Source organism: Babylonia areolata, chromosome 16, assembly GCF_041734735.1.
Source record: "Babylonia areolata isolate BAREFJ2019XMU chromosome 16, ASM4173473v1, whole genome shotgun sequence".
Lineage (NCBI taxonomy): Eukaryota > Metazoa > Mollusca > Gastropoda > Neogastropoda > Buccinidae > Babylonia > Babylonia areolata.
In genome coordinates, this window is record NC_134891.1 from 26,223,626 (window position 1) to 26,232,884 (window position 9,259).

Consider the following 9,259-nt stretch of genomic DNA (forward strand, 5'->3'; position numbering starts at 1 on the left):
TTAGCATTTATTATTATTATTTATTGTTGTTATACCGATTAACGAATCAAGCTGCAGTATTCATATAAAGGAAACAGATTTCTCCGATAATACCGATTTGCGAAGCAAGCAGTACTCATATGAAGAAAATAGCTTTCTCTGGCTTTTCCGATTTACGAATCAAATGGGAAAGGTTGTTTAGGTCATAGCAAAACCGGTACTGTCTGGAGATCTTTCTCGCGAGCAACCTGGCAACGCAGGGAAATATTTACCCTCACACATATTATCTTTTGAGGTATATATATATATCACATGTTAAGAGAGGAGAGAGAGAGAGAGAGAGAGAGAGAGAGAGAGAGAGAGAGATTCCGCTGCAAGTTTTGCTGATGGTTAAATTGGGTGAAACCTGTTCACGTCGTCTCTCGCGTTCTAAGGAGAGTACTGCAGTTATATAAGGCAATTCAATCATAAGACAGCCAGCTTAAGGCAAAACACGCAGGGAACATGCTAAATCATTATAATAGCAAACTAATCAGACCAACATGTTTAAAAGCAAATTTTGCAGTATAAGATCTAATGCTAAAATTACTAACTTCGGCAGAGAGAGTCATCGCTTGTCGTACAGGCGCTTTTCATGAGGGAAAAGCTGCTGTCGCTCGTTAGCGCTTTCCACCATGATACAATGGCACAAGGCACTTTTCGACTGGCTAAGGTGGGGGGGGGATGTTTAAGGGGGGGGGGAAGCGTGTGTGTGTGTAGTGTGTGTAGTGTTTTAGTGTGTGTATTGTGTGTCGTGCTAAGTGGCGCGTGGTGTGTAGGTGGTGAATGTTAGGATGAGAGGGGTGTTGTTTTAGTGTAAATGTGTGCGTAGTGCGTGCGCGCGTGTGTTAGAATTTGTGTAGGTGTGCTGGTTGTAGTGCAGTGTAGGGGTGAAGGGGGGTGGATGTGTGTGAATGGCGATCGTTGCTGCGTTAGTGGTTGTTTGTTAGTGATTTCAGTGTGTGGCTGCGTTGTGTGATAGTGTTAAATTTAGGTGGAATGGGTGTTATGTTAGGGAAACTTGTGCGTATGGGCGTGCGTTTGTGGTGTGAAAGAGAAGAAAAGAGAGTCTTGCGGCGTGGTGAATAATATAATTCCAAGTTCCTGTGATAAGAGCGTACTTTTCAGTAAAGACCAAATGTACTTCGTTTTATGCGCGAGGGTAACTTTCTGGAAAGAAAAGTATCTATTTCAGGTTGCACAGAATGTTGCTTTATCACGTGATGAAACGCTTTCATCGATAATACGTTTTAATGCAAAAATGATTAGGATGAAGTATATATATAAAGTAACAAAATTAGTAATGCTATATAAAGTAATTAATTTTGAGAGAGAGAGTGCTCGAATCACCAGTTTCGTGATTTTGATATTCAATATAACTGAATAAGGAACAGCATGATCTTCCTGAGTACGATCTGTAATGGTAAAAATGCCAGATGTATAGGGGTGATTCCAAAAGGCAAAACTTTCAGCGTTAAGGGCTGCTTTTAAAGGCCAAACTTTCAGTGCTAAGGGCTGCTTTTAAAGGCAAAACTTTCAGCGTTAAGGGCTGCTTTTAAAGGCCAAACTTTCAGTGCTAAGGGCTGCTTTTAAAGGCAAAACTTTCAGTGCTAAGGGCTGCTTTTAAAGGCAAAACTTTCAGCGTTAAGGGCTACTTTTAAAGGCAAAACTTTCAGTGCTAAGGGCTGCTTTCAGTGCTAAGGGCTACTTTTAAAGGCAAAACTTTCAGCGCTAAGGGCTACTTTTAAAGGCAAAACTTTCAGTGCTAAGGGCTACTTTTAAAGGCAAAACTTTCAGCGCTAAGGGCTACTTTTAAAGGCAAAAATACCTGTTTGTAAAGTGCTTACAGCTTAGTCTGTGACCGAGCATAGACGCTATCAAAGTGTTTTACATCAATCAATATCAATGTAAAAGGCTGCTTTCAAAAGTAAAAATACCAATGTAAAGCTCTACTTTCAATACCTAAAATACCAGTGGAAAGCATTGTCACACCATGCCGTAGAAATTGTGTTGGATGTATCCTCATTTCGACTGGAAGGTAGAAAAGTAAGTGTAAAACGCTACTTTCAAAGGTGAAAATACCAATTCATGAAGTAAAACACTACTTTCAAATGCAAAATTGGCGATGTGAAGCACTATTTTCAAAGGTAAAATATCAGTGTAAAACGCTACTTTCAAATGTTAAAAGACCAATGTAAAGCGCTACTTTCAAAGGTAAAAAAAAAAAAAGATCTCTCTCCCTCTCTCTCTTTCTTTCCTTTATTTCTTTCTCCCATAACTGTCCGGAGGGCTGTGTCGCTGTGTGAACAATAAAAGACTTTTTCACGTTTCTCTCATAGTTCTCTCTCTCTCTCTCTCTCTCTCTCTCTCTCTGTGTGTGTGTGTGTGTGTGTGTGTGTGTGTGTGTCTCCCTCTCCTTCTCTCTCCATCTGTATGTATCCCTGTCACCTCTCTCTCACTCTTTCTCTCTTTATCTCTCTCTCACATTCTCTCACTTCCCCCCTCTCTCTATCTCCCCCCCCCTCTCTCTCTCTCTCTATCTCTGTCTCCCTCTCTCCCTCTCTCTCCATCTGTGTGTATCCCTATCACCTCTCTCTCTCTCTCTCTCTCTCTCTCTCGCACTATCTCTATCTCTCTCTTTCTTGCTTCATGTTTTTCTCCCACAGAACACCTCAGGGTGAACCAACCATGGTGATTTATGAGCGACACGTATAATTCAATTTGCCTGCCGGCCTCACCACACCAGCTGCGAACAACCGACCAATCCACAACTCACCAATCCACAACTGACCGATCCACAACTCACCAATCCACAACTGACCAATCCACAACTGACCAATCACAACTCACCAATCCACAACTGACCGATCCACAACTGACCAATCCACAACTGACCGATCCACAACTCACCAATTCACAACTCACCAATCCACAACTCACCAATTCACAACTGAACTAATGACCAATCCTCTTCTCCTCCTTACCATCCCTCACACACACACACACACACACACACACACACACCCCTCCCCCCCCCCCTCATCCCCCCCCCCCCACTCTCCACACACATACCGCCACCCCTCCTCTTCACCAACACCTCAATGTGAAATAATTTTTCTTTTTCTTTTTTTTAAGAAAAAAAAAAAAAGCACCACGTCCCACATTTCGCTTTTTCGTTTCGACCCAACTCACTCACTGACGCACCAGTAAGGCAGCGAGCCAATCAGCTTTGGGCTTGCAAGGTCACGGTCCATCGCTCCATTGTAAGCGTGCTTCCCATTGGACGCTTGCGAGCAAGGGGTCAAGGTTGGAGGTGGTCATGCTTTGTGGCTGTCTCATGTTCGTCGTCGTCAACAAACTGGTTTCGCTTTTGTCACTGACCTGGCCAATAAAAAGATTGGTTCTGGAAGAGAGGTGATAATGGAAGCGTGAGAGAGAGACAGACAGACAGAGAGACGGAGAGAGACAGACAGACAGAGACAGAGAGACGGAGAGAGACAAACAGACAGAGACAGAGAGACGGAGACAGACAGACAGAGACAGAGAGACGGAGACAGACAGACAGACAGACAGGCAGACAGGCAGAGACAGAGAGACGGAGACAGACAGACAGACAGACAGAGACAGAGAGACGGAGACAGACAGACAGCCAGCCAGACAGAGACAGAGAGACGGAGACAGACAGACAGACAGACAGAGACAGAGAGACGGAGAGAGTGAGAAATGTGGAGGAAAAGAAAGAGGGAGGGGGGTGGGCAGAGGGAGGGAGAGAGAGAATGGGAGAGTGAAAGAAAGGTATGAAGAGGAGGGTGGGGGGGAGGGGCAGCGAGAAAAAGAAAGGGGGGTGGGGGGGCGTGGAGGGGGGAAGGCGGAGAAGGAGGCCGAGAACTGAGAGAGATGTGTGTGTGTGTGTGTGTGTGTGTGTGTGTGTGTGTGTGTGTGTGTGTGTGTGTGTGTGTGTGTGTGTTTTATTGCATTTTTATTTGGATTACTCTTTTTGTCACAACAGATTTCTCTGTGTGAAATTCGGCCTGCTCTCCCCAGGGAGAGCGCGTCGCTACATTGACAGCGCTTAACAATTTTTTGGTATTCTTTTTCTGCCTGCAATTCTATCTTTTACTATCGAAGTGGATTTTTCTACAGAATTTTTCCAGGGACAACCCTTTTGTTGCCGTGGGTTCTTTTACGTGCGCTAAATGCATGCTGCATACGGGACCTCTGTTTATCGTCTCATCCGAAGGACTAGTGTCCAGACCACTACTCAAGATCTAGTGGAGGGGGAGAAAATACTGGCGGCTGCCGCTGTGATTCGAACCAGTGCGCTCAGATTCTCTCGCTTCCCATGCAGACACGTTACTTCTAAGGCCAACATTCCTTTAGTCCATACACAGAGAGAGAGAGTGAACAAATTGACCATCTGAATGTTGCACTTTAAAAAAAAAAAAAATCTTTTTCTTCTCTTACAGAACCTGCAAAAATTCTTAATTAGTTGAATGAGTACTTAGAGCTATAATTATCTTTTTGTCCTGGAGACATATTTTCCATGTGAGGGGATCATATCCTCAGTATGCTGTGCTGAACAGATCTGTTCACTGAACAGAGCAGAGCACCGCTTTTTTCGCACTACTTTGTATCCTTTGCAGTGCGAAAAGAAATTGAGCTTTTTGCTGCATGTGTGTGTGTGTGTGTGTGTGTGTTTCACTCACTTGTGTAAACAAAGTGAGTCTATGTTTTAACCCAGTGTTCGGTTGTCTGTGTTTGTGTGTGTGTGTGTGTGTGTGTGTGTGTTTCACTCACTTGTGTAAACAAAGTGAGTCTATGTTTTAACCCAGTGTTCGGTTGTCTGTGTTTGTGTGTGTGTGTGTGTGTCCGTGGTAAACTTTAACATTGCCATTTTCTCTGCAAATACTTTGTTAGTTGACACCAAATTAGGCATAAAAATAGGAAAAATTCAGTTCTTTCCAGTCATCTTGTTTAAAACAATATTGCACCTCTGGGATGGGCACAAATGTTTTTTTAAATGAAGCCTAACTGCATTTACTGTTATATCTATATTTTTTTTATTCTCTAAACTTGGCACTTTGATCTGATATTCGACACAACAACAAGAGCAGTCATTATTATCATTTTTTTGTTCAAACAGGAACTTCTTTTGCTAAGCATGGAAGTTTTATTTATTTTGCAAACGTTTTGGTGCAGATAGTAAAAAAGGGAAATTACTCTGTAATTAATGCTAAGGGACTTAATTTGCTTTAAACCGATCTTTCTCATCTTAAACATTACATTTTGAAATTATACTAAGTGTATCACAAGTGAGTCTTGAAGGCCTTGCCTCTCTTGTTGCATTTTGTATTTCTTTTTATCACAACAGATTTCTCTGTGTGAAATTCGGGCTGCTCTCCCCAGGGACAGCGCGTTGCTATACTACAGCGCCACCCGTTTTTTTGTATTTTTCCTGCGTGCAGTTTTATTTGTTTTTCCTATTGACGTGGATTTTTCTACAGAATTTTGCCAGGAACAACCCATTTGTTGCCGTGGGTTCTTTTACGTGCGCTAACGTTTTACTACTAAAACAAAAAATAGGAGGAAACAAAAGCAGAAAACAAAGAGGAAAAAATGGGGAAGGAAAAGAAAGAGAAAAAGGAAAAGAACAATAAAGTCAAAGAGGCCAAAATGTTGTTTTTTGAAGAGAGAAAGAAGAAATAAAGAAAAATAGGAAACAGTACAGGCGTTAAGGTCCACAAAGCAAGAGGAGCGAAATAGCCGGTATGATCGGTATCACGGTACGAAAATAGGCAGTCTCCCACCCCTTCATCTGCACACACACACACACACACACACACACACACACATACACACAGATGCAAGCACACACACACACACACACACACAGCGGCAAGTACACACACACACACACACACACACAGAGGCAAGCACACACACACACATACACACAGATGCAAGCACACACACACACGCACACACGCACACACACACAGGCAAACACACACAGAGAGACAAGCACACACACACACACACACACACAGAGGCAAGCACACACACACACACACACACATACACACAGATGCAAGCACACACACACACACACACACACACACACACACTATGTCTCGAGAGGGGCGGGGCGGGGTTGTGGAAGAGAGAAGTCCTGTGCATAGTCCTGTGGTAATCCCCGGATAATCCGCTGAACAAACGCCGTGTCTTGGGGATAAAAGACTGTAATTATGACCCCGCCCCCTCCCACTCTCTCCATCCATCCCTCTCTCTCTTTCTCCCCCTCTCTCTTTCTCTTTCTCTCTCTCCCTCTTTCTCCCTCTCCCTCTCTCCCTTTCTTTCTCTCTCTGCCTCGCTCTTTTTAAAAAAAAAATCTTTTTATCTCTGTGTCTTAATCTCTCTCTCTCTCTCTCTCTCTCTCTCTCTCTCCCTCTCTCGCTCTCTCTCTCTCTCTCTCTCTCTCTCTCCCCCTCTCTCTCCCCCTCTCTCTTTCTCTCTGCCTCTTTCTCTTTCTCTCTCCCTCCCTCTCTCTCCCTCTCTCTCTCCCGCTCTCTCTCTCTCTGCCTCGCTCTGTTTTGTCTCTTTATCTCTGTGTCTTAATCTCTCTCTCTCTCTCTCTCTCTGTCTATATCTCTCTCTCTCATCTGTGTGACACACACATCCACTCACTCACAAACACACACACATACACACACACACACACACACACACACACACACTCACTCACTCACACACGCACGCACGCATACACATTTACACACACACACATACACATACACGCCGCCCTGTGGCGCACCCTTTGTAACTTCACCGATGCATTAGTTTGGTTCTACATGTCGATCGAGCCGATCTCTTTTCCTGGCAGGTATGGGTAAGTAATATATTTTTCCATGTATTTGCTGTTTGGACAGCATTTGAGGGATTTCTTTTAGCCACACTCTGTCAAAGGCCTTTGTAAAATCTGCAAACGGCCGGCCTTTTAATCCATGGTCAGCAGATGCCATTCCCAAGTCCTGGGCGAGAAGTGGGACTCGGTCTGTGATTCTGTGAAAGCATGGCGTGTCGGGTCGAAGACAGGCGCTATAGCCGAATGGTTAAAGCGTTAGACTTTCGATCTGAGGGTCCCGGGTTCGAATCACGGTGAGGGCGCCTGGTGGGTAAAGGGTGGAGATTTTTATGATCTCCCAGGTCAACATATGTGCAGACCTGCCAGTCCCTGAACCCCCTTCGTGTGTATACGCAAGCATAAGATCAAATACGCACGTTAAAGATCCTGCAATCCATGTCAGCGTTCGGTGGGTTATGGAAACAAGAACATACCCAGCATGCACACACCCGAAAACGGAGTATGGCTGCCTACATGGCGGGGTAAAAACGGTCATACACGTAAAAAGCCCACTCGCGTATATACGAGTGAACGTGGGAGTTGAAGCCCACGAACGCAGAAGAAGAAGAAGAAGGGTCGAAGAAAAAAAATTGTTTTCTAGAGAATAATATCATTTGAGGTCTCTGTTGTCGAGAAGCTTCGTTGTTTTCAGTGTCGGGGTTAGAGAGAGTGGTCTCAGGGCTGCGGCCCTTGTTGTGTCTTGTCCTTTCTGCTCCTTAGCATTTTCTTCTTCTTCTGCGTTCACTCGTATGCACACGAGTGGGCTTTTACGTGTATGACCGTTTTTACCCCGCCATGTAGGCAGCCATACTCCGTTTTCGGGGATGTGCATGCTGGGTCTGTTCTTGTTTCCATAACCCACCGAACGCTGACATGGATTACAGGATCTTTAACGTGCGTATTTGATCTTCTGCTTGCATATACACACGAAAGGGGGTTCAGGCACTGGCAGGTCTGCACATATGTTGACCTGGGAGATCGTAAAAATCTCCACCCTTTACCCACCAGGCGCCGTCACCGTGATTCGAACCCGGGACCCTCAGATTGGCAGTCCAACGCTTTAACCACTCGGCTATTGCGCCCGTCTGTTCCTTAGCATGTGTGCTACCATGGTTTCCCTCCGACTATTTCACGGTTTGCCTGTGCACTTGGCCTGGCTGTGAATGCCCTAGAGAGATTCTGTTGAAAATGTTCTTTGTTATGCTGTCTTTTCCACGCTCTGTCTGAGGCTCAGGAATCCTGTGTTATAAACGAAAACTGGGGTTTCAATAACGTTATGTCATAATGAAAGCTAAGGTACCATTTATTTTGTGTTATAATGGAAACTAATGTACTATTAACACTGCATTATAATGAAAGCTAAGGTACTATTAACCCTGCGTTATAATGAAAGCTAAGGTACCATTAATTTTGTGTTGTAATGAAATCTAGTGTACTCTTGTGTGTGTATGCTCAAGTCGTTCACATCTGCAATTTGCAGTATTCTCCTTGTATGTGTGTACATGTATGTATTATACGTATATATTGTGGGTGTGGGGTTGTCTTGTTTTTTATGTGCTGCTGTGGGCTGATATGCACTGTTGTGTTTGTTTCATGCGAGTCAGCTGACGGCATATTACATGAAGAGTTGTTCGTTCGTTCTTTAGTTTAACGTCTTTTCACTGTAAGTGATATTAGACGAGAGAAGGGAAAAAAAAATCGAGTGGGAGGAAGGGGAAGGGGGAGGAGGGAAATTACTGTGTACGCATACGAGTAAGTGAAAGTGTGTGTGTGTGTGTGTGTGTGTGTGTGTGTGTGTGTGTGTGTGTGTGTGTGTGTGTGTGTGTGTGTGTGTGTGTGTGTGTGTGTGTGTGTGTGTGTGTGTGTGTGTGTGTGTGTGAAAATTATTGATTTCAGTTTTGTTTAAAAATTAAACAAAAAAACATAACAATATAACATATTTCTAATGAAAAACTAACAACTATAACAGCGAACCAACTGGACTATTTAACAAGGAGCTGAAAAAGTCATACATTAGCAATGGACTGCTGAAGATCGTCAACACTGAAGATGATTTCAGTTCAGGGATTTGAGACTTTAACATATCGCAAGTTGGTATATGATCGGTTGTTATGTGAGCACCACAGATGCAAGAAACATTACTGACATATTTTGTCCTAAAAAAATTCATTTTCCATCTGCAGATTAGAGAAATGATTTTTCTTCTTATGAAAATCATGATGGTAATGTTTTCCCATGAAACCATACATTTTCTTTATGTTCTTATGTAACTCCGAGTTACATGGAGAGTTTGAGCCATGTAAGAACTATTATGTCATTATTACTATCATAGTGAAAGCT